Raw genomic sequence first — 23,785 nt, 5'->3', positions numbered from 1 at the left:
CAATATATTTTAATCACTTTAACTTTACCAGGTGTGTATTTTTGCTGCTTTGAGATTTTTTTTTTTAAGGAGGTAATATGCTAACACTGCTTTAAATTTATTGTAGATAATTACTTTTTAAATAGCATATGTTTTCTTGTTTGTGTGTTTGTATGTACATGTGGCTGTGCTATTTTGCAGGCTTTCCTATAATTCTTGTGTATTGCATTTCTGGAGTTATCTTTTGTGAGAATGTTGAAGTGAACTTTTAAGGATAACTTTTCTATTACTTGTCTGTTAGTTCAGTGTTAAACTGGGGTGGTGGTGAACTCTTCCGCCACATTTAGAGATAATATGTGAGGTTCAGTCAACCTTTGGGTTTTCTACAGCAACTTTCTCACACTAGACACTTGTGTGGCAGTTTGGCTACCCCTCCACTTCTCTCCCTCCAATACATTGTAAGGCCGCCCCTGTTTTAAAAAATTAAAAAAAAAAATAGTGTGCAGGTCTCTGTTGAGGAAAACTATTCTTATCTATATTTTGGAATCATTTATGGAAATATTTTCTGTTTTTTTAAATAGATAAAAAAGTGAACCGGTAATATGGAGATGGGAAGGGGGATGGGGCCTAACAGGTTGGTGATCTAGGCTTTATTTTGACTCTGTTTGTGGGCCTAGGGGACAAAAAAATAACTTAAACACAGAAGCCAAAAAGATGGGTTTTGTTTTATTGTTTTGGCTGCATTGAGGATACAAACTGTCAGTACTTGAGGAGAAGGAGCAGCGGAAAGGAATTGATTTTTTTCTGCTGCAGATCCAAGTATTGTTAACCATGTGCATCTCTGAAGGAGCATACTTACAAATCAAACAGTAGTTGATTCTTTCACTCAATTAACAGTCAAACCCTAGACTGATTTTTTTAAGATTTTAAATAAGTACCAAAAACTTCAGAGTAATGACAATAATTTCCTGATAAAAGTGGGTGATAGTAACCATGGCAACTGCTATCTGGCCCTATGGCCAGTATGTTGTATTGATGAAGCTTCAGATCCTGTAGTAGCCTGTCACTTTTATGGTGAAATGTAGTAACATGTGTTGCAGGTGATTTTTAGCTGGATTGTGTTAAATCTGTGTGCCAGCTTATCTTTCCTTGTTAGGAATTTCTTGGACTGTATTCCACAGCATGTTTGTGAAGGTGCTGTTGCCTGAAAATAACCCACCACCTGTGTTAGGCCTCCTGATGCAGATTGCACTTAGTTCTTTCCCAGCCTCCTTCCTCAGTCTTGCAGAAAATAGGGGTGTGTGTAGAAACTGTATATACATAAATAACAGCTCAAAGTTATCTGTTTGGACATGTTATTGATAGTTTAAAAAAATCTTTTTTGTTTTTAGAAGAGGTCAGTGGATGAGAGAAATGGGTCTATGTTGGGAATATTTTTTTTCCTAAGTGTTCTTTCTGGAAACGTGTGTGTGCGGGTGCGTGTGTGCGTGTGTGTGTGTGTGTGTGTGTGTGTGTGTGTGAAATGAGGGGTTAGGAGCGGAGGGCATTGATATTGAGTAAGGACTTGACAAAAGAGAAACTTAAGTATTATTGTTGTGTGTGTGATGGTGTTATGTGGACCTATTACTATAAGAATATTTTTCCTAGTGGACATTATTAGAGTATGGGAAATGTTTTTGTATGAGAATTTTCTGCAAGAAAAATTATTCCTAAAATATAACTTGAAAGACTGTTTAGAGAAAACCTCATAAAACAATTAAAACTTTCTTGGGGGAGGGGAATAGAGAGCTTTGAAACTGATCCAACCAAACTTTTAAAGAAATGGCTTTAGAAATGATGTTTTAAAAAATAATTTTAAAATTGTATAAAATCTTTTTGCTTTTTAAGCATTTCTTTTATATGCTTATCCTGAATAAGGTTTTTCTAATGTGAAAATGTTGATGTAAACATTCATTGATACTTTTTCCGGTGTGTGCTAAAGAAACTGACAGAGCAGAGAGCAAACAAGTTAGATCTGAATTTCACTAGGCCCTGATAATGAGATCTAGTCAGATTGTGCTTAGATACTTCAGACTTTTCTTAAAACTTACTGTGATAGGGTGAAGTGGTTTTCTTACTACAAGTCCCAGGATGCATTTCGGGTTTTTGCTTAACTCCGGATTAGAGCGTTGCATGCTGGGACCTGTAGTTGATTTAAACAGCACAGAGAACCCTTCCCTCTTGTCTACTCCATTTTATACAAACAGCTTCCCAAGCCTCTAAGAACTTTCTGCTAAGTAAAATTTGATTGCTAATACTATGATTATCGTGGTGCTGGTATTCTAAAGTGAGTCTTCAAAAACACCCTAGTGTTTTAGTTTACCTTGGATTAGTTTTTTTTTTTATCATCTAGATGCTTTAAGATTTACATGTAAAATAACTGATACATGTGTATGTGTGTTTGTGTTCATATATTTAAAACTTAGCAGTTGTAATTTTTTTTGTCTGTGCTGCTATAGATCACTTTATAATTATAGCATATTGCTAATATGGGCATTAGGAGCTTATTATTGTAGGGCTGGATGTATATGCTGTTCTCTTTTTTTTGAATGGGGCCAGTTATTCAGTGCCCGTATTTAAGTTTAGAGGTTATCAAAAAATTATTTTGTAATAATTGTCAACATTTGAATCTTAGTGTTTTTTAAATGGAAGACAGATTCCTGAAAATAAATGTGGTTTCAATGTAAATTTAATACTCATATAGATGTAATCTGAAAGGTAGAGGAAAAGGTAAGTTTTCTTTAATAATTTGTTCATATTTTCATTTGTAAAATTTAAATTTCTATTCTTTCTATTCTTTTCTTTAAAGTTCTGATACTTCATTAATGAATATCAGAATGTTGTTGCAGGGATTAGATGTTGAAATCTGTGAAAGTGCTTAGCACAGTGCCTGCCACATGATAAAAGCCTCAGTAAATGTGTAGAATTAGCAGCAGCAGCAGTAGTAGTGGTTCTTGTTATTAAATAAATAGCATGCTTCACATTTTTTCCTCTCTTTTTACATTATTATTTGATCAGAAGCCCAGCCTGTTCTGATAAGACCTTGAGATTTTTGGCCTATGGTAATGATGTGGCAGTTCCTTAGAATTTTTTGCTGTACCTAAGATGTCTTTGCACCTCGGTTTCTCCCTAAGTGATACATGCCTGAAGTTAGCTACCAGCCAGTCGCAGACTTTTTGACCAGGGTTCAGCTGTGCCTATTCAGTACTCTTTGCCACTGTACCACAGCCCTTGGTTGACTTTGGCGGGTTCAAAAGATAATGAAAATGTTTTCGTTCATAATGTTTGCACTGGTAAAATACCCAAACTAGTTGATTAATGAATATGAGATGCTGCAAAAATGTTCCTTCTGTCACAGTGTATGTAACCTTGGGAAAATTCTGTTGTGTTTAGAAGCACGAACCAATCTATCACCGTAGTTCACAGTGTTACAGGTTTGGTGTATTGGAGGCCAGTGAGCAGCCCCAGAAAGAAAATGTAGTTTCGGGTCCGTGGGTTGTACTTAAAATGTTAGGTTCAAAAAAATCATAAGTCTTTACATTATTTTTCTCTTTTAGGACACTCTAACTTCTTTTAGGCTCTTGAACTTGTAGGATATTTTTATCTGCATGGCTGGTCTCTTTTAGCTTTTTGAGAAGGGAAAGGGACATCTGGGAATATTGAAAAATGTAAGCATAAGTTGTGATGTATGTGCCTTAGTTTGAGGGTATACAGAATCATGATGTGTCTTTCTTACCTGCTTGGCCCGTATCTATTCCAGCTTTTTCCCTTGTGTAGAGTTCCTGGAATAATATTGCTGAGGGCTGCTGTGTTTATTTAAGAGAATTCTGCCTTTAGTAGTGATTATTTAAGTACTTGCTCACACAACAAACCAACCCACTGTATTAATACTAACCTTTTTTCTCTTATAAATATGAACTGAAATTTGTTAATATTTGTATATTAGACATTGAATAGATTCTTTAGCTGTGTCAGAAATTTGTGGGATCTGATCTGATAATGCTGCCACATTGTGAGTGGCTTTATTTATCTTCTCTTAACTTGACTTTTTAAGACCTAACATTAACATGAAATAAATTTAGTGGTTACAAAGAAGTTAAGTAAAAGGGCTAAGTATAAGGGGTAAAATCATCTCTAGTGTTAATTGGCCAATGTAGGAAAGATCAGATTTGGACGAGTGCTCCTTATCTACATTTTATAATTACGCACATGTGTAATTCTTGAAATACTAAAGTTGGAAATAAGGAGAGTAAAACTGGGCAGCTGTGTGTAATCCCTGTAGAGTCCTCTGATACACCTAAAGGATTGAAAGTATTGAGCACAGTTTTCTGTCTTTTTTTAATGAAATCTCCCAGGCCAATGGAAATGAAACAATTGTGATGGTGTCAGAGGACTTGGCCCTAAGACCAGTCCTGTCACTAGTGGTGTGCTCTTGGGAAATTCAACCTGCTGGGCTTTAGTTTTTGCAGTGGTAAGATGGGGATAATGGTAAAAGCCAGCTTCGCTATGCTGTTAAAAGGACTGGGTGAGATAATACCAATGAATGTACTTTATGACTAAAGTAGTATATATAAATTGAGTTTGTAATCACTAATAGATGCCTGAATTTTAAGATATTTGTCTATATTGTGTTAACAATGAATGTTTTTAAAAGTTTAAATATATGGGTTAGAGTCATATTTGGTGATCTGAATACCCCCTGCCCACGGTCAACAGACAAGTTCTTAACATGTTTATAGCATAGCTAGTGACAATATCCACTGATGCATATATGTGTGTGTATATAAAATATACATAAATATCATAAATGTACTGGTGTGTTGTAATACAAGCTTTCAATTATGGGCTTTTATGTTGAAAACTATTTTTATGTGTTAATATACAAACTTACACAAATCCATATATTTGTTCTTGAAGAAGTGGCATAGATATAAGAGTAAATATTTGGCAAGTTGTGAACAGTTCTTGTACATTGGGTTATGTTGTTTTAATAACAGTAATAATTTAACATTTACTGAGTGTATATTATATATAGTTCTAAGCTTTTTTACATATAGGATCTCATTTAATTGTAATCCTCACAGCAATATTATGAGGATTTACTATTATTTTCCTACCCCCATTTTATAGATGAGGAAATGAAGGCCTCCCTGGGATCACATAGGTGTAGCAAATGCTACAACCTGAATTCAAGCCCAGGTTTGATTGCAGAGCCTTTCAAGTGTCCATAACATTGTACTGAACTGTGTAATTCCTCTAGAAACCTAGAAAATGAATTACTAAAGAAGTTTTCAATTTACTGAAATGGCCACAGCTATGATGTATCATTTTGAGAATGTTTCATGTTGATTTTGGTTGGGTTAGATTGATTATTTTGGAGATAGTAAGCATTGGAATGGAATGGAAATGAAGGCATTTGGGATGGTGCCTGTCTTGTTCATCTTTGTATGCCAATTGCGAAGCATGGTGCCTAGCATGGAGTGGACTGATATCTATTTCTTAAGGTTGGAATTTGGGCACTTTAGCATTGTAGGTTATTTTATACATTTCCTTAGGGCAGATATTTTACATTTGCTGTTTTAATTAGCTCTTATGTAACTATCAACATCTTAGAGGGTTTTATGAGAAATGTCTTTTTTTTAAAGAAATATTATAAAGGCAGTGCATATGAATAATTCTAGCCATATAGATATGTACAAAGTAGAAAATGAAAGTCATCCCATTCTACTTTTAAATTTTCCTGTGCATTAAATATGTACTATATATATCCACTTCAAAAAATAAATAGAGTTATACCATAATACTGTCTTAAAGTTTACTTTTTTCAAGTGGCTATTTAAAAAACTTGTTTTTGAAAATAAGGCTCGGGTGGGAAGTGGAGTAAGGTTGGAAGGAGAGAGGTAAGATTTATACATTAAGATTATAAACTTATACTCTAGACTGGTTATTACTTATGGGGCAAAAAGCATTTTAAGTTCTTTTTAGTTGTGCCTAATGCCTTAGAGATGGTTGTTGTTATTTTTAAAACTTAAAAAAATGATAACCAGTTTAAAGTGGCAACACCATTTTCTGTCCTGTGCAAGTAATTTAAGAGGCATCATTTCAGAATTAAGTTCTACTAGCTTATTCTGGTAGCTACTATTTATAAAGAGATCAATTATGGTTTCACATAACTTTTTTTAAACTGGTGGGTTCTCTTCTTGGTTGTTCAGAGGCATTCATTCAACATTTACAAATTAAAATAACATTTTAAAGCTGTGAAAATAATTGTAATATTTTAATTAATGAAAACTCAAACCAAGTACTGCTTAATCGATATACAGATAGATACTCTGCATAGGAATTAGTCCTGGTACTCACATCTTTATGTCAGTAGTGTTGGCTGACCTCACCCCCATCCCTATCCCTACTCACTCAACCACTACCAAATGCTATACTGATAACCCACTATTTTTTCAAGTGACCAAAAAAAAAAAAAAAAAAAATTTGACTGCCATTTGTTTTTCTGGCTTTGTGTAAAATAAGACATCCTCAAGGCCTTGTAATCTACATTAAATATAATCTTTTGATTCTAGCTTTGAGAGTTTTATCTTGTTGCTAAGGTTATTAGTCATAATTCAGTTTTGTAATTTTTAGATTAAAAATTTTTATTTCATAAGTAATAAATTTTCATTGCAGAAGTTTTTTAGAAGAGTCTTCCTAGTCTTAGAATGCACTCCCTGTGTCTAAGGTGCCTTAATGTTTCTTTAGTGAAGTGCTGAAGCCTGGCCTTAAAATTCTGAGAATCGGATCTGACAGTGCATAGCAGTTTATTTGAACTACAGTATAGTCAGTTATTTATTTATTTGAGAGAGAGGGAGGGCACACAGGAGTGGGAGTGGGAGGGTAGGGAAGGCAGAGGGAGAGGGAAAGCGAGAATCCCAAGCCGGCTCCATGACCAGAGTAGAGCCCCATCTCACAACCCTGAGATCATGACCTGAGCTGAAATCAAGAGTCAGGTGCTTAACCGACTGAGCCACCCAGGCACCCCCAGTATAGTCAGTTTTAACATGCCAATTCAAGAGTTTTCTCATTGGTTCATATGTGCTTTTCATTTTGTGTGGCTCAGACCATGCCTTAAAAAGTATTTTAGTATTTCTCAAAATAGTATTACAAGTGTACAGAGGGCTGAGTTCAGGTCATGGATGGTCAAACTGAGGCAGAGACGAGAATTCAAGTAAGTGAATGGCAGAGCCTAATTTTCCTCTCTTATTCTACTTTTGGCCTCCTTAGCCTGTTGTCTCCAAACTTTAAAAAAATTACTGCTACCAGTAAATGTATATTTATGTAGTTTTCTGAATTAGTGTTTTATGTATGTTACAAAACATACAGGAAAGTTGGAATTTAAAAAAGGGTGATATTTAAAAATATAAGTTGTACTGTTTCCTTCCGCGGTCCCCTTCCTTCTCCGGGGTGGTGCACCCGCTTGGAGACGAGTGCTTTAGATAGGCCATTCTTGTACAGAAGAGGCAGCCATGGGGACACCTGGAGGACAGTTGGCACAAGGTGTGGGGCTTTTAAGTTGGAGTGATCTTTTGCAGCTTTTTAATTTTAAAGAAACAGCCTTTCTTTCTGTGAAAGGCTGAAAGATTGAGAGTAAAGGCCTTGAGAGAGGTGAGCTTAAAAGACAGAAATATAAGCCTTATTTGTTTTCTTCAGAGTTGACCAAAGGGAAAAGGCTGCCTACCCTGTCAGCTCTTACTCCCACTATAGAGATGGCAGTGCCTTTTTCTGTTGTTGTTAGGCAGTTTATAGAACGCAGGATAGCTTGGTAAGCGTCTTCTCTGTGCCTGATATGACGTAACATTGTGGAGTATGCAGCATGCATGTTAAGTACAAGTGGTTGTATTTGGCTTGTTGCTGCAGCATTTTTGAGGATGTCTTAAAAAGCAGTTCTCATTCGATAGAGTTGGATATGTGCAAATTATTGAAATCATCATTTCATGAAGACCAAACTTCGTAACTTGAATTATTCTATTTAGTATTTGTTTATTTCTCTCCCCTCCTTCTCCCCTACCCCCCCCCCCCCCGCCAGTACTTCAGAGCAGAATTCTTTTTCTGAAAGGAACAGATGCTGTTAACTTATCAGGACCTGATACTAAAAAGCCTACAAAAATCTTTGTGCTCCTTATTTTCTTTATTTAATCTATATGCAAAGCATATTGTAATTATTGCTGTTAGAGGGTTTTAAACTGATGGTTCCCCACCCCTTTTGTGCACAGGGGAAATAGATTAGGAATGCCAAATGGACAACTTGGTATAAAGAAATAATGACCACTGAAATAAAACAGGAGTTCAAATAAAAAGCAAACCACATACAAATGTAGAATGAAAATATCTTTTAGTAAAATGTTAGCATGCTGTACTTGGAACAGATGCCACATTAATTCAAAAGAGAGCCCAGAAAATGTGGCAACTTTACGATGTCAATGGAAGGAGCTGCAATAGTTCCTTTTCTCATTGTGTCAAGTTCTCAGTACCTCCAGGTCCAGTCCTGTTCTTGTGTATTTATTTTTCTGTGTCTGTTACATGTTAGCATACAAATATTAAGTCCATGCTCATTATTTTTATTTATGTAATTAAATACATTGTCATACTAGTAGGTATTAGGGTGGAAAGCCCAGTAACTTGTAACGGTAATGGTTTTTGTTTTAAATATGTATATTAAAATATTCAGAATCTGAGGCAAAAATTGATTTTTCTCTCACCTCTCAAGGCACATTTATGATAATAAGGTAGTCTAAGAATTGAGACTTTCAAAGAGGCCTATGCTTTCTTTCTTTTTTTTTTTTTTTTTTTTGAGGCCCATCCTTTTTTGAATGTAGAATTTGGACAAGTTACAAAACTATGAGAATTTTGCATTTTTTTCTCATTTAAATTTGTAGTTATCATTGGACATTTGTTATGATTTTTAAGTAGCTTAGATTCATTCATTCCTTTTGCGGTGTTCTTTATGGTGTTTGGGAAGAAGGAGAAAGGGTGTTGGAAGGGTACTACCATACACACTTGGCTACTTCCAGACTGACGTTCGTTTTATAGAGGGTTGCACTGGGACATCTCTGAATTGCCTGCTTCTTGCAGCGCATGGTTAGTGTGGAGAGAGATGGGCTGGGGGCTCTTAACCAGACTAAACAGTGTGCCACTTCCTGAGCATTGCAGTGATCTGATCACCAGGGGCATATCCTTTGTGCCTGTAAAGAAGTCTGGCGTGCAGGCTTAGAAGAGTACTACTAGTTTTCTCTTAATTAGTCAAAGCACGAAGGCTCACAGTCCAGTAATTTTGTTGAAAAGGTTAAAAGTTTTGTTTTCTTGCAGTTCAGGTGAAGGGACGTTTTTAGCATGGCAGTAAAGAAAGCTCAGTGGTTGAGGATCAGCACTGGAGCTGGAGCCAGTTTGCATGGGCTCATATCGCGGCTTTGTCACGTATTAGCTCCGTGATAATGGTCAAATCACTGCACCTTCTGTGCCTCTGCCTCTGTTTCTTCGTATGTAAAATATGAATAAATAGTTCCCATAGCCTGAGGTTGTTATGAGGAATTAATAAGTTAACATATAAACTGCAGTAAGTTCTTGACACATAGTACATGCTAAGTAAATGGTAACTATTGTTAGGTATTACTTAACCTTAATTCTCAATTCCTTTCTTCTCTCCTCAAGGCTTGAGACAAATGTTGCATAGTGGGAAAAGAGCCTGGGCTTTGTGGTCTGACCCTTGGGTTGGAATCTCTGTACAACCACTTAAAGTTGAGTATGTGACCTTGGACTAATTATTTAAGCTCCCTTCAGCAAAGATGTCTCTCATACATGCTGTATACCAAGCTCTGTGCTGTTCATTTGGACTTCAGTTTCTTCATCTGTGATGTAGGGTTGATAACACCAAACTTCTGGGATTGATGTGAAGATAAAATGAGGAAATCTTAAGACACTTGATAAGCAATAACTGCTGTTATCATTGTTACGGTTATAGTCCCACTGAAAGTTTATGGGGAAAGAGTAAATATGGAACAGCTTAGCTGGAAAAGAGGGTTTTTCCTTGAAATGTCATGGTGAGAAAGGTTATGGGTGGGAAAAGTCTATTTAATGAGTCCTTGTTTGCGGAAGTTCTGGGAGAAATAGAAAATATGTGGGAATATGTCAGTTTTAACAGACTTTAAAAAACATTATAGGGCACTTTTTAAAAACTCTTACTGGTAGAAGCCTTTTCTTGTACCAACATAGTGATGTGGTTTACGGTAGGTCACTTTTTTTTTTTTTAAGATTTTATTTATTTATTTGACAGAGAGAGAGACAGCCAGCGAGAGAGGGAATACAAGCAGGGGGAGTGGGAGAGGAAGAAGCAGGCTCACAGCATAGGAGCCTGATGTGGGGCTCGATCCTAGAACACCGGGATCACATCCTGAGCCGAAGGCAGACTTAACGACTGAGCCACCCAGGCGCCCCTACAGTAGGTCACTTAGCATGGAGTCAGTAGTAGACTGGGCATTATAACTCAAAAGTGTAAAATCCTAATCAGCTGGTCAGTCCCTAGGGTCAGCTGCTCAGAACAAAGTGTGTGCTTAACCCCTGAGAATACATGCTTGAGTAGAATAACTAGTAGAAACAATTGTAGAGGCACACAAATGCTTTCTAGTAACGATGGACATCATTTATTTGCCTTCTGATTTTGGGCATTTTGCCTTTGTGAAATTTCCTCTCATCTGGTGCCTGGTCTTTTCTTATGGCAATTGTTATTTTCTTTCTATATTTAATTGTCGTATGTTACCTGTAGTGAGCCTAGAAACTGGGCCTGAGAATAAGTTGATTATGAGAAAAGTCACTGTTTAAGTTTCTGCCTTACAGTGATCTCAGACTTAAGATATTTTTGATAAAGTATTTGAGTTTTTAGTATGTCCATTAGTATGCGTGTGTGTGTGTGTGTGTGTGTAGGTATCTATCTGGTAAGTGAAATCAGTAATTGAGGGAGGGGGAATGATCATTAAGTGTGACATAGAATTAATTTTATTCATTCACTACCAATTTGAATCTGAAACTTTTTTGATCTTTGATCTGTATAGTTTTTTCCCTAGGATTCAGCAAATGTATTTGCAGTAGCTTACCACAACACCCTGAATATGGCATGTGTTACCACTGATGAGCATTTGAGTTAAAGTAGAATAATAGCTTCCATTAACTTTTTGTTCTTACTTACCCAACTGTACCAGTTCATAAAGGCCTAGGAGGTGGATAGGAGCATTTCCCAGATTTATTTTGTCTGTGTTCCTAAAACAACGTTTCTGCTTTCTGAGCAGAAATTCCAGCAAATTTGTTTTGATAACGTGCTTGTATTTTATCTCAACAAATATTTTAAAAATTGAACAGTTTTATAGCAGGCTGTATAGTTTTGTTTTGTTTTCTTTTCAGTAGGCTCCATGTGGGGCTTGAACTCAAAACCCTGAGATCAAGACCTGAGCTGAGACCAACAGTTGGGTGCTTAACCGACTGAGCCACCCGGGCGCCCCGGTATAGTTTTCTCTCAGTTGAAAAAATTGTAATGTTACTTTACAATTGCTGGAGTGGTCAGTAAGTGAAGCTTTGTAGTTTTAGAATTAGCATAGTGTATGCACAGTATTAAGTTTTCTTTATGCAGGGCTTATAAAAAAGTTGCTTCTCTTGGGTAAATGGAATTGTAGAAAGTTCAAAAGTGTATTTCATTTCAATAAATACAGGAGTTAGAAATAGACCCTATGAGGTCTTTCAGGTTGATTTAAAGAGTTGTACAATTTTAAAAATCAGTCTGTCTCTGACCAATTTGTAAAAGTTGGGCCATTCATGTCAGGGCTGAACTCCTACTAGACTTACGCGGGAACCTGTCTGGTTCAGCGGTACATCAGCTGCTTCCCAGAGAGATTCACATCAATTGCACATACTCCCTCCATTGCCTTTCCTCTCCCCTGTCCTTTACTATCTCTTTGCCATCTCTTCTCTGTGGATGCTGTCCCGTCTGCTGTGCGTCACTCCCTCTAAAGCCACCACCGTCTTATTCTATCTCTCTTAAAAACAAAACACTATTGTAATTATTAGTTTTTAAACAGAGCTATTATCAAGACCTTAAGGCTTTAACAGTTTGTGGATCTCCTTGTTTTGGGCCCTCAGCCAGGCGTTGGATAATAGATAGCTTAAAATCACTTGCAAAGTAACTGAGGATTTGTGAAACATTTTATATCTGGATTAAGGAAGAGAACAGAAAAAGACCTTTTTACCTCAGAAATTGCTGTATTTTCTGGTAGGGTGTGAGGTGGGGGCATAGTGGGGAAAGGGGAGCCTTGTTACTTATACTAAAATAAGGGAAATAGGAAGCATTCATTGGTTAGATGGTTCTCTGTACTCCTGTGGACCTAACTAGAAAAGGAGTTGGAAATTCTGGTGTTGCTGATTCTAAAAGTATTCTGATTTAGTAATAGGGAAGACTAGCAGAATTTCTTTCTTTAGTTTGTAAAATGCAAAATACTGCTGTAATGCCTTCTTTTTAGGCATTGATTGCATTTCATTAATTGGTAGTTACAAATTAGCAGATCTTTTCCTTTCCAGATTTCTCCTAGTGGGTTTGAACTGTTAACTGATTTGTTTTGGTAAGCAAAGTAAAACTTGGGAATTAGTTGTGGTTTAATGTTAAATTAATGACTGTATTGGATTTAAATTCAGTAGCTTCTAAGATCTACACAAGGCATTTCATTTATTATATAATTATACATTTTACTGAAAAACATATTTGAGACAAGAATTTTAACTTTATAGGATTTTTAAAAACTTCTTTTTATGGAAATTTAAAAACATATGCAAAAGCAGAATGAATAATATTAGCAAACGCCACATCCCTCTTAACCCAACTTCAAGTTACCATTTTGCCAATGTTTACAGTGCGTGAAACATACAAGAAAGTACTTTTATGTTTTTAAAACATGCAGTACAAATAGATCAGTTGATACACTCAAAGGAAAACAACAAGTGTGAGAATGTTAACTCTTTTAATACATTGTAAATTTAATCCTGGTGATCACCCTTTAGGATAATACTGCTTTCGTTTGTCTTTTAACTTATTGACGGTGTCTGAGCCACTACTAACTTAATGGAGAACCACGTCTGCTGGAAAGTTTTTTGTTTTCTTACCCCTTCTGTCTTCAGAAACTTACGATTATTAGTTTTTTGAATTTACTATCCTTCTTAGTTGCATTTTATTTTATGTACACTTGCCTATCAGCAACTTCTGTATGAGCCACCAGTAATGGTCTTTTCTAGAGTCTGTAAGGGCAACTTAAAATTGGAAATTCTTAAATCTCGTTCTGCATTTTCTCCTTTGAATGTTCTATTTCTGTTTCACCTATGTGCATATACCAGTTGACTAAGGAATACATGTTATAACTTGTAAAGTAGTTTGTTCAGGAGGGAATTTTGACTATCTGCTATCCCTGGATGTGATAACAGTGATTAGGAACTTAAGTTATTTGCTTCGCTGTTCACTCCTCTTTGGAGGAGTAGTAAGTCGTGTATGTGCCTGCAGTTGTAGGGCCTGTTCATTTCTAGTCACTACAAGGTGATGGTAGCCTTATCTCTGAATTTCCTTGCTTTTATTAGTTTAAATTAGACCCATAGGGGTAATTATTCCACCCTAATGCATGAGGAAGCATAGTCATTGGGTGTTGTGCATCTAAACCCCCATGAAGTGCATTGAAAAGGTGTCTTTAATGTTATGATGCTGTTTGGCATATTTAGTTTAGTGCAAGGAGTGTACTTGTTTAACAGGACCGCTAATAAGCTTCCCATACACCAAAGATATATTCTAAAAAATTATACTTAAGATGACTTTGTAGTATTCCCCAGTAGAGTTCATCTAGAGCAGCAAAATCTTTCTAAAATAAAACTTATTCCTTTAACCGGTATTCATTTAAGTGGGTTTCTCTGTACTTGGTTTCCATGGAAATAGCGAATAGCTAACGTTATTTATAAGGTGGAAGTAAAATAGGGTGCCTAATGGGACCCCATGCTGCTCTGATGAAGAGACTTAGGAAAAAAATCCATGCTCATGGGATTTTTTTTTTTTTTAACAAGGTTAATGGAAGCCCTGATTTCAGTCTTCTGTAACAGAACATATTTTTGGTTTTAAAGGCTAGCATTAATATCAAGCAAACTTCTTCTTCTTCTTCTTTTTTTTTTTTTTTTTGGTGTATATTGCTTTCACTTTCAACTTTTAGGACCACTTACTTATCAGCATGATTGAGGCTTTATGCTTCAGACTCGTGTTTCTTTGTGGTTTTTGTTTCAAAAGTTAAAATCCCCAGCATATTGTAGCTTTTTCAATTTCTCGTTGACATTTCAAAGTACAGATACAAAGCTAAATGTTCATTAATGATAGCAGCAATGATAAAAAATCAATATGTTGGACTACATAGTTTTGTGTTTTGTTTTTACTGTGAATGTTACGGAACCATGTTTAGTTTCCAGGCCTTAAGTCAGGGTTCTTCTTTATTTAGTGTTGTGGAGCTAAACCAGTGTAGAGAGAAGAGATTCTAATTTTCTCTTGGGGTTAGAAACGGGGGAAATCTTAATTTCTCTTTCTTTTTTTTTTTTTTAAAAAGAATTGTTGCCAAAGCATTTTAATTGAAATAAATGTTAATTCTTCTAGTCTTTGAATGTGGATTTGGAGTAAACCTTGGCTTTTTCCTCATTTCTTCGGTAAGGCCTACTCTTAGTTTTCTAGGCCTACAGCAAAGCCTTGCATTTCTTAAGCCCCTTGAAGTGAAAGAATATCATTCCCTTTGTGTTTGTGTTTGTGATGGGTGTGTGTGTGTGTGTGTGTGTGTGTCTCACTAATTTTTCTATAGCCTGAAAGGCACCTGCTCATTTTCCAGCCTGGTGAGTGCAGCAGTGCTATATTGAGAAGTGAGGCAGTATGGAACACAATAAGGTGCTATAATTTTTATTTAGTTAGTTTTGGTCGTCCTTGGCAGCTTGTGATTGTTATCCGTTTGTCTGGAAGTACTCTGTGATTATTCCTGGCTATCAGTGCAGCAGGAGTTTTCTTCTGTGTTTTAAAAGCAAGGGTTGTAGTGTACTTAGGGCTCCATCAGGGGAGGAGTTTTTGTTTTGTTTTGTGTGTGTGTGTGTGTGTGTGTGTGTGTGTTTCTTTGGACAAGCTTTGGGCTATCCTTGGGTTTATTGTGCTCTAATTTTTAAAAATTTGATTCACTTAATCTTGTTGAATTTTTGTGTGAGGTATTTTATCTCCAGCAATTCACTAGTTTCCTTGTGCGTAGTGGTTGGTGCTATTTTACAAAATTTCCTCAGTGTGTCATTTGTTTTAGCTTAGCTTTTTCTTGTATATTTTTAAAATCGGGTGTTTACCGGTGACCTTCCTTAGTGACTTTTATTTGAATTATCTTTGTGCTTTAGAGACATAGGAATTTGGGTCTATTATCCCATTTCTGAGAGAACAAGTCCCAGTAGTTGCAGTTAGTGCAGTAGAAAGGGTTTTCGCAGATACAGTGCTGGGCATTGATTCTCCTCCTTGGTGCTTATGGTTTACACCCAGAACTCCCATTAGTGTTAATAGGAGACACTTGCTTAAATCCCTATACGCCAGGATAAACCCAAACTCTTTTGTAATGCTTTGTAGATACCTGAGTTGTCTTTTTCTTGTTGATGGCAAGAGTTTTGGTCCTGAGGTTAGCTGATTATTAAGATAAGAGTTTGAGTTATCATGGGATATGGGGTGATTTACTAAGCCTGATCTGTAATTAAGAAGTTTACGTTATGATTAGACTCAGAAAACATTTACAGCTTTGTGAGCTGTGGAAGCTTGTGAATAAGGATTTTTGTACTTTATAGCATGATGAAGCAAGATTTCTTCTTTCCGTTTATTTCTCCTAATACTTCTCAACTATAAAATAAATGATTTTACAAGTTATTATACATATTGCAAGAGGACTTGGTAAAAATTATTTTTTTATTTGTAAGCCTTCCCACAATTATTCTCTGGCCTCTTAAGTCTTTTGTCAGCTAATGTTGCTCACATTTTCAAATATAATGTGCACTTTCTTAGAGCTTTGGACATTGCAATCATGGGTCAAGTGTTAGAATATCACTGTTTACTGTGCCTATCTGTGAATTGTGGATTTTTATCACTTTTATTTATGCACAGTCTAACGGAAGGATTCCTAGATTGAAAGCAGTAAATCTGGGTTTTAGGCTGGGCTTTGCCGCTTACTATCTTTGTAGCTTTTGGCTAGTCGTGTAGGCTTCTTGGATCGCTGTTCCCCTGTGGAATGAAGGAATGGATTCGGTTCTCTGGGGTGTCCATTCTAGCTGTAGGCTATTTGAAGGCCTACTTTCCTAGGTACTGAAGGAAATAGAGGACTGTAAGGCAATGATTCCTAATCCCTATCCATCAGAATCTTTTGGGGGGGCTGTTAAAAAAATACAGATATTTGGTCTCTAAATCAGACGTCATGAATTCAGAATCATTAAGGGTAGGTCCTCTGAATTTTTGTATTTTTTTTAAGTTTTAGAGTTATCCTTATACAGGTTTGAGAACTACTTGTGCAAGGCATTTCTACTCGTGTGTGTGTGTGTGTGTGTGTGTGTAGTCAGGGAGATAAGACATATAAGTTACAATGTGGGACAGTATGTGGTTAAATTTTAGGATGAATGTGAGAGATGATAAACTATGTGAGAATTCAAAGAAAGGAGGAGGTGGGAGTTGGGATGATTAGGGAAGGTCTCCCATTTATCACTGAATCTTTATCTGGACCCAAATGACTGGCTGAGATTTGGCCAGGTGGAGAGACAGTAAAAAGGGTATTGTTGGCATAAGAAAGAACATCCCCACAGTAAGTTTGGGGAGAAGAACAATTCTGAGGACAATTGTAGTCTTTATTTTAGTATTCTCCTGTTGCAACTGCTGTAGATTTCCTAAACATTTTGAGGGAGTGAACCATGAAGATATTTTATGGAAGAGAGTGTTCCAGTCAGAGGGAAAAGCAAATAGAAGAGCGCTGAGAAGGGAACTTGTTTTGAGTTTTGAAATATAAAAAAAGAGGTCAATATGGCTGGAGCAGATTAAGCAATGGGTAGAGGGGAGGAGATGAGGTCTGAGAGGAGCAGAGGCCCAAATCACTTAGAGTCTCATGGGCCATTTTAAAGGACTTCAGCTTTTTTTTCTGAGTATGATGGGAAACCATTGGAGGATTTTGAATAGAGGAGTAACTGGATCTGTCTTGGATTTTGAAAAGGTACTCTGGCTACGGAGAGAATAGACTGTAGCAAGACAAAGATGGAAAGGAGGGAGGGCAGTTTGGAGGCTATTATAATAATCTAAGTGAACGATGGTAGTGGATTGGACCAAGGAGATTGTAGTGGAGTTGACACAAGTGGTCAAAGTCTATGTATTTTGAAGGTGGAGGCGAGGTGGTTGGCTATTGGATTAGATATAGGGTGTGGAAAGAAGAGGGAAAGAGGAGTCAAGCATGACTTTAAGGTTTTGGCCTAAAGGGATAGAGTTACCACCGACTGAAGTGGGGATGACTCTGAAGAGGAGATTGGGGGATAGGTAGTCAAGAGTTTACTTTTGAACTTGTTGAGCTTGAGAAACCTATTTGACAAGTGTTGAGTGGGCAGTTGGGTATATGAGTTTGGAATTCAGGGGAAAGATCTGAGCTGGAGATAAAAATTTGGGAGTCACCAGTGTACAGATCCTTTTATAGCTATGAGAGTGGGTGAGATTACCTAATGGGAAGAGCTCTAAGAACTGAGCCCTGGGGCAGTTCAACATTTTGAGGTCTTGAGAGATGAGAAGAAACCAGCCTAAGAAATCCAGAACAGTGGCCAGAGAGATTAGGAGGAAAATCAAGATTGGGTGGTGTCCCGGGAGTCAGGAGAGAAAGGGTTTCAAGAAGGAAGGAATGATCCACAGGGTCAAATACAACTGATCAAACATGGAAGTGAGGGCTGAGACTTGTCTATTGGCCTTAGCAACAGGGAGGTCATTGGTGAGCTTAAGAATAGAAGGAGGCCAAAGCCCCAATGGAGTGAGTCCAGTAGAGGATGGGGAGAAGGAACTAGGGACAGTGAGATGGTTAACTCTTTCAGGGAGTTTTCCTGTAAACGGGAGCATTGACATGGGACAGTAACTAGAGAAGGATAGGGAATCAAAGGAGGCTTTTTTTTTTTTTTAAAAAGATGGAAGAAACAAGGTGCCTGGGTGGCTCCATTCGATGGAGTGTGCAACTCCAGATCTTGAGGTTGTGAGTTTGAGCCTCGTGTTGGGTGTAGCGATTACTTAAAAAAAAATCTTTAAAAAAAAAAAAAAAAAGATGGAAGAAACAAAATGATCCAGTAGTGAGGGGAAAATTGATACTTTTTGAACTGAGGGAAGAGGTGCTAGAGGGATGTCCATGAGAGGGTGACACTAAGAGGGATGGGGGACACAGGGATGATTATGATATTGGGACGTAAAGGACTAAGTCGCATTAAACAGGATTCTGCTTTTTCTTCTGAGCACTTATTTGCATTTAAATTTATTTCATACTTATTATGCTTTCTGTTAGAAGTTAGGAAGGGCAGATAAAAAGCAGTAAAACTTACTGTATATAAAATTAGTGTATCGGCTTGGTGTAGTAGAAGAGAAGAGATTGAATCTTCTGCGTAAGGTGACATTTTAAAGTGTCTTTGAATGACAATTATCTGTGCTATTCTAGTCCCTTATCAAAATTTATGATTGAGCACAGACTATAAACTTAATTGTTCGAATTTGTAGTGGGATGAATTTTAGCCTAATTTAAAATATGATCTAATGTTCAACCTTTTCTCTGCAAAATTTGTTTATTATTTAATATATGTTCTTCATATACAAAGGTTTTAGATATTTTACAAAAGGTACTTAAGTTGTTATTAATCACCTTTGATTTATTGGTGGTATTTTAAATTTTACAATCATATTAGAAATCTGAGTGATTCACTTCTTTACCAGCTCTAATTAAAGCAGCTACCTGTGAAGTTCTGAAGAGGTGAAGCATCTTCAGTTTGCAAAAAACCATGGGAAGTTATGTTAGTAAGATAATATTTATCTCTAAAAGCAAAAATAATTTCATTTAGTCCAACTTATGTGTTTTGAGTGCATTTTAAAGAATAAATCTATATTTGAAAAATTTCAGCAAATATGGTTAAAAATTTTAATTATCTTAGCTATTAGCATGTGAGAAACAAATTAAGTGGACTTTCAGTCACCTTAACATGAGGAAATCAAACTTGCATTTCAGACTTAAATACATTTTGCATACAGGTAGTGTTAAAATGCACATTTATGTATAGATCTTTTTTGCTCACTCTTACCAAATTATAGAAATAAAATATTTTTTTAAATCAGTTTTCAAATGGTAGTCGATTAATAATAGTCTTCAGAAGAAACACTTTAGTAGTTGTGATGCACAGTGTTTAAAAATCACTAGTCTAAAAATAATTGACTCTTTTTTGGTATCTGAACTTCTTTGCAAATCTTATTAAATGTGTGGGTCCTCTTCCCAGAATTCTTACACATACAGAACTTAGCATATAGTATTGTAGGGTTGGCAAACTCGTCTGAGGCCCATTCATGAGGATCCCTTAGGCATGAAGGATCTCAAGTTTTTGAAACCTGCCCTGTATAGCTTACTTATAGTAATTTTTCTTTAAAACTTTATATGGAGACTTTTCCAAAAATATTTTGCCAGTATTTACTGTAGTTTGTTTCTTAGAAGTGTTACTCCTGCCACATGGTTAAGAGGCGGTGCGGTCTAGTGGAAAGACCAGCTCAATCAAAGGAATCTCAGGGTCTGTAAGCTTTTCTCCAGCTTCACAACCAATTGGTGTGTGACCTTCGAGGAAGTCACTTAACCTCTCAGGCTTTGATTTCCTATGTTATATCTACAGTCCCCTGCAAGCAGTTTTATGAGTAGTTTTATGATATCATGGTTTCATGATATCATGGTAAAATTCTTTATCAATTTGGGATTAACTCTGTTATTGATTTTTGGAGAAAATGCCCTAGAGATAAGGTGAACGTCCATTGTGTCTTCATACTGAATATGACTTTTCGGAAGAGTTAATGTGACTCTACTTTCTCAAATGCCATATAAGTAAAAGTAAAAATCCCAATTCTATCCTGATCACTTTGAATTTCAACATATTTCATATGTTCTAGTTATAAACCATTGTTATTCTATGTGTTGGAATTGTCATCTCCAATTCTGTGGCTTGTTTTTTTCATTCTCTTAACGGTGTTTTTTTGATGAACAGAAGTTCTTAATTTAGTACAATACATCAGTCTTTTCCTTTTCATTATATTTTAAAATGGCAGTATCTTCCTCTCTCATCTACCGATTTTATCCAAAGTCATTCATTTAACAAATAATGCTGTGGGGGATTGATGCATAGGAATTATCACCAGCATGAAAAAGCTAACAAGAAATGTCTCATAGGGAAAATAAGTCATCAACAGAGTTAAGGGTCCACTTAGTCAATTCATTCATTTAACAAATATTTACTGGACATTTACTATGTGCCTGGTACTGAGTGGTGCAGAATCCTGTAGGTACTATCTGTAATGTTAAGAATTTACTTTTTAAAAATTAAGATATTATTGACCTATGATATAACATTAGTTTTAGGTATATAGCATGATGATTCGATATATGTATGTATTGCAAAATGATTACCACAGTAAGTTTAGTAAACATACTTCACCACGCATAGTTACAATTTTTTTTTTCCTTCTGAGAATCCACTTTTAAATAACCACATCATTCTACAGACCTTTGCATGATTTTTCTTTTGGTTGGAAGTTACTCTAATCTTGGTGATTAAAATAGCCATTTATATGGACTTGAGAACTTTCAGAATTACGGCTGCTAAAGAAAAGGCAGGATAAAACAGCAAATTGAATTTCTTTTGGAAATGAATGTTGACTGCATGAACTGGGGCCCTTTTAAATTATTTTCCTGCATGTTTGGTATGACTGTACTTGATTAAATAAAAATTTGTTATCTGGATGGCATGAAGATTCTTTAAAAAATCCCTCGAAATGAGAACACTATTGAAGTAACATCAGTCAACAAACATACTATGTTTAAAACATAAGGAAATTTTAGAGCATGGTATGTGGAGTTTAAATAATTTAATAGTAAAATATGAGGAGAAGAGTTTCAATTTTTGTTTCCTAATGTTTTTTAAGTGAAAAAGAAGCTTGGGGTGGGGAAGAGTTAAAAATAAACAATGTGGGGGTGTCTGGTTGGCTTAGTCGGTAGAGCATGTGACTCTTGCTCTCAGGGTCTTGACTTTGAGCCCCATGTTGGGTGTAGAGATTACTTAAAAATAAAATCTTAAAAAAAAAAAACCAAACCAAAACCCCAAAAACCCCCAAAACAAACCAGTGTAGCCTGGCTTGAGTTTTCTAACTTTGAAGTCAACTTAATGGAGTTTAGTGAATCTTAAAAAATGCAGTTGATAACAGCATCATGGAACATTAGATCGAGATCCCAAAACCCTAATTTTCTTTCCGGCTCTATCACTGATGAAATATGTGGCAGAGAGAAAGGCACCTTTGTGTTATGTAGCTTACAGTTTGAAGTGGTGAGACTTGAAGAATGTAAATGAAAAGTTTAACTGAAATTACGATGATACATATAAAATGCTGTGAATTTTAAAGCCTTGTATCAGACAAGTCCATTTCAAGATTAATTGAAAAAAGGCCTTTTAAACAGACCAGACTAAGGGTCAGCGATGTAACCTTAATTGGTTAGTATCAAGCAATGAACACTGAAGTCCATTTGTTGGGGATGAGTCTGTATTTGTGTGTTACTTAGATGAGGTACGTTTTATTTTTGTGTCTTTTAGGAAAGGGAAACTGTCAACTACTTACTTTTTCCTTGTCTTGGAAAAACTGTGGAAAAGTGAAAAATGGAAAATTAGAAATTTAACTGCCTTTGAATTTTTTCCTTGCTGTGAAAACAACCTCTTTTCCCTTTTTTGGGGTGGAGTGGGGTGGTGGTTAAAGTTTTGGAGATTTTTGTGTGTTTTGTTTCTTCTTAAAGTCAGATAGAAATCTTTAAGTCTTCAGCTTTTGATGACATGTCATAAATCTGTGTTTGTAGTCTAATTCCATTTTCCCCTTCTTCTGCTGTAGGGAGCAAGAGAGCTGAAGGAGAGCCCGTTTCCCCAAAATTGGTAAGTACTTTCACGAAGCAGGCGTAGTATGCCTGATGCTAGTTGGGTAATAATTCAAATGTTCAGTGATTTTTTTTTTCCCAAAAAAGCTCTCTCCCAGAAATGAGGCTTTACTGTTTGCACTGAGTGAAAGTGAATTTTTGTCTAATTTCACGTAGCTGTATCTCAAATGCATTTGTGTTTCTAATAATACTGCTGGGCTTGCATGTTCCTATGTTTGATAACCTGTTAAAATGTAAAGGTCCCCTTTGCCAAAAATGTCCTTAATGCAGTGGTTAGAGCTGAAAATTCTAAAGTCAGGAATTTCAAAAGTTCAGGTTCCTATGGTGTTTTGTATTACTTAATATGCTGTTAAATTTGATGGCCTTAGTATATGTGCAGAATGGCTAGGTTAATGTAACTATGGGAACCTTGACTTTGAAATTTGGGACTCTTAAGCATTTATATCCTTAAATTTAATGCTGGATTGGCTTCATGTCTGATATTACATTTTTAGTGTGTGTTGTTTGTATAATTCTAAAAGAGGAAAAAATAAGAGAGAGAGTGAAATGTAGCAGTGTGGGGGCATATAGACGAACATATTTTTTTCCTAACATCTACTTTAGTATCTACTCTAACAGCTTATAAATCGTCACACTTAATCATTTTTTTGAATGTGTAATTCAAGATTGCAGATTGCACGGGGCAGTCTAGTGACTAAGGATCAAACAAATACTAACCTTATTTGGAGAGCATGTGTTATGATAAAAAAATTAAACCAGAGGGCTGGAATAGGATCGTTCCCTAATACAAGGCTACTTAGTTTTGTTTTTGTTTTTGTTTTTTAAATTCTCTCTCTCAAATTTTAATTAATATAGTGGCTGGAGTAGATATTTGGTTAAGGCTTCTTTTTGATAATTCACTGTCCTTGAGGTGTCTCTCTTATCTTTTAGGGATTGAGCTTTGAACATGAAAGGGAGGCATTTGAACCAGTTAACCTTGCATTTTACTACCTTTTTATTCTACTTGCCTTTCTTTCATGGAACCTTTTTAAATAAATAATCAAGACCCTATAGCCCTTTTCTTTGAGATGTGATAGAATCACAGAATCTTAGAGAAGGGACCTTAAGGGCTTTCTCTTCCAGCCTTTTACCAGTGTGCAATTTCTTCTCCTGTATCCCTGACAGATTATTATTCAGGTACACATTGAATACTACATTTAAAAAAAATGTAGCTCATTATTTTCTGTAATGTATTCTGAGGAATTCTAGTTCCACAGAAATGAGTAAATATTATTGAGGTGGGGTGGGGGTGGGAAAAATGTTCTGTGGTCAAATAATTTGGGAAATGCTGCGTTAAACAAAGTTAAACAGGTTTCTTTACTGCAGGACTTCTCAGAACCTTTAATATGCTAATGTGCATTGTGAATCTCCAAGAGGGGGATATGATATGCAGCATTCTTGAATACTTCTAATGACAGGGAGCCCACTACCTCATAAGGTAACCCATTCCTTTTTTG

The 23,785-nt window shown here is 36.1% G+C and overlaps 1 protein-coding gene across 12 annotated transcripts in view; it reads left to right on the top strand.

Annotated features, from left to right (window-relative positions):
* The window catches only part of PHF21A (PHD finger protein 21A), a 188,515-nt gene that overhangs the window by 5,622 nt on the left and 159,108 nt on the right, over positions 1-23,785 (top strand). For 8 of the 12 annotated variants that reach the window (XM_045808734.2, XM_087854775.1, XM_087854779.1 and 5 more), the window contains 2 exons: positions 22,247-22,287; positions 23,655-23,766. The gene's annotated coding sequence lies outside the window, so the exon portion shown is untranslated. The remainder of the gene's footprint in view (positions 1-22,246; positions 22,288-23,654; positions 23,767-23,785) is intronic. The other 4 variants (XM_045808738.2, XM_045808741.2, XM_045808740.2 and 1 more) reach the window with 1 other exon arrangement.

Source organism: Ursus americanus, chromosome 24, assembly GCF_024610735.1.
Source record: "Ursus americanus isolate L20-20 chromosome 24, mUrsAme1.1.p, whole genome shotgun sequence".
NCBI classification, from domain to species: Eukaryota; Metazoa; Chordata; class Mammalia; order Carnivora; family Ursidae; genus Ursus; species Ursus americanus.
This window is presented reverse-complemented; position numbering and strand designations above follow the sequence as displayed.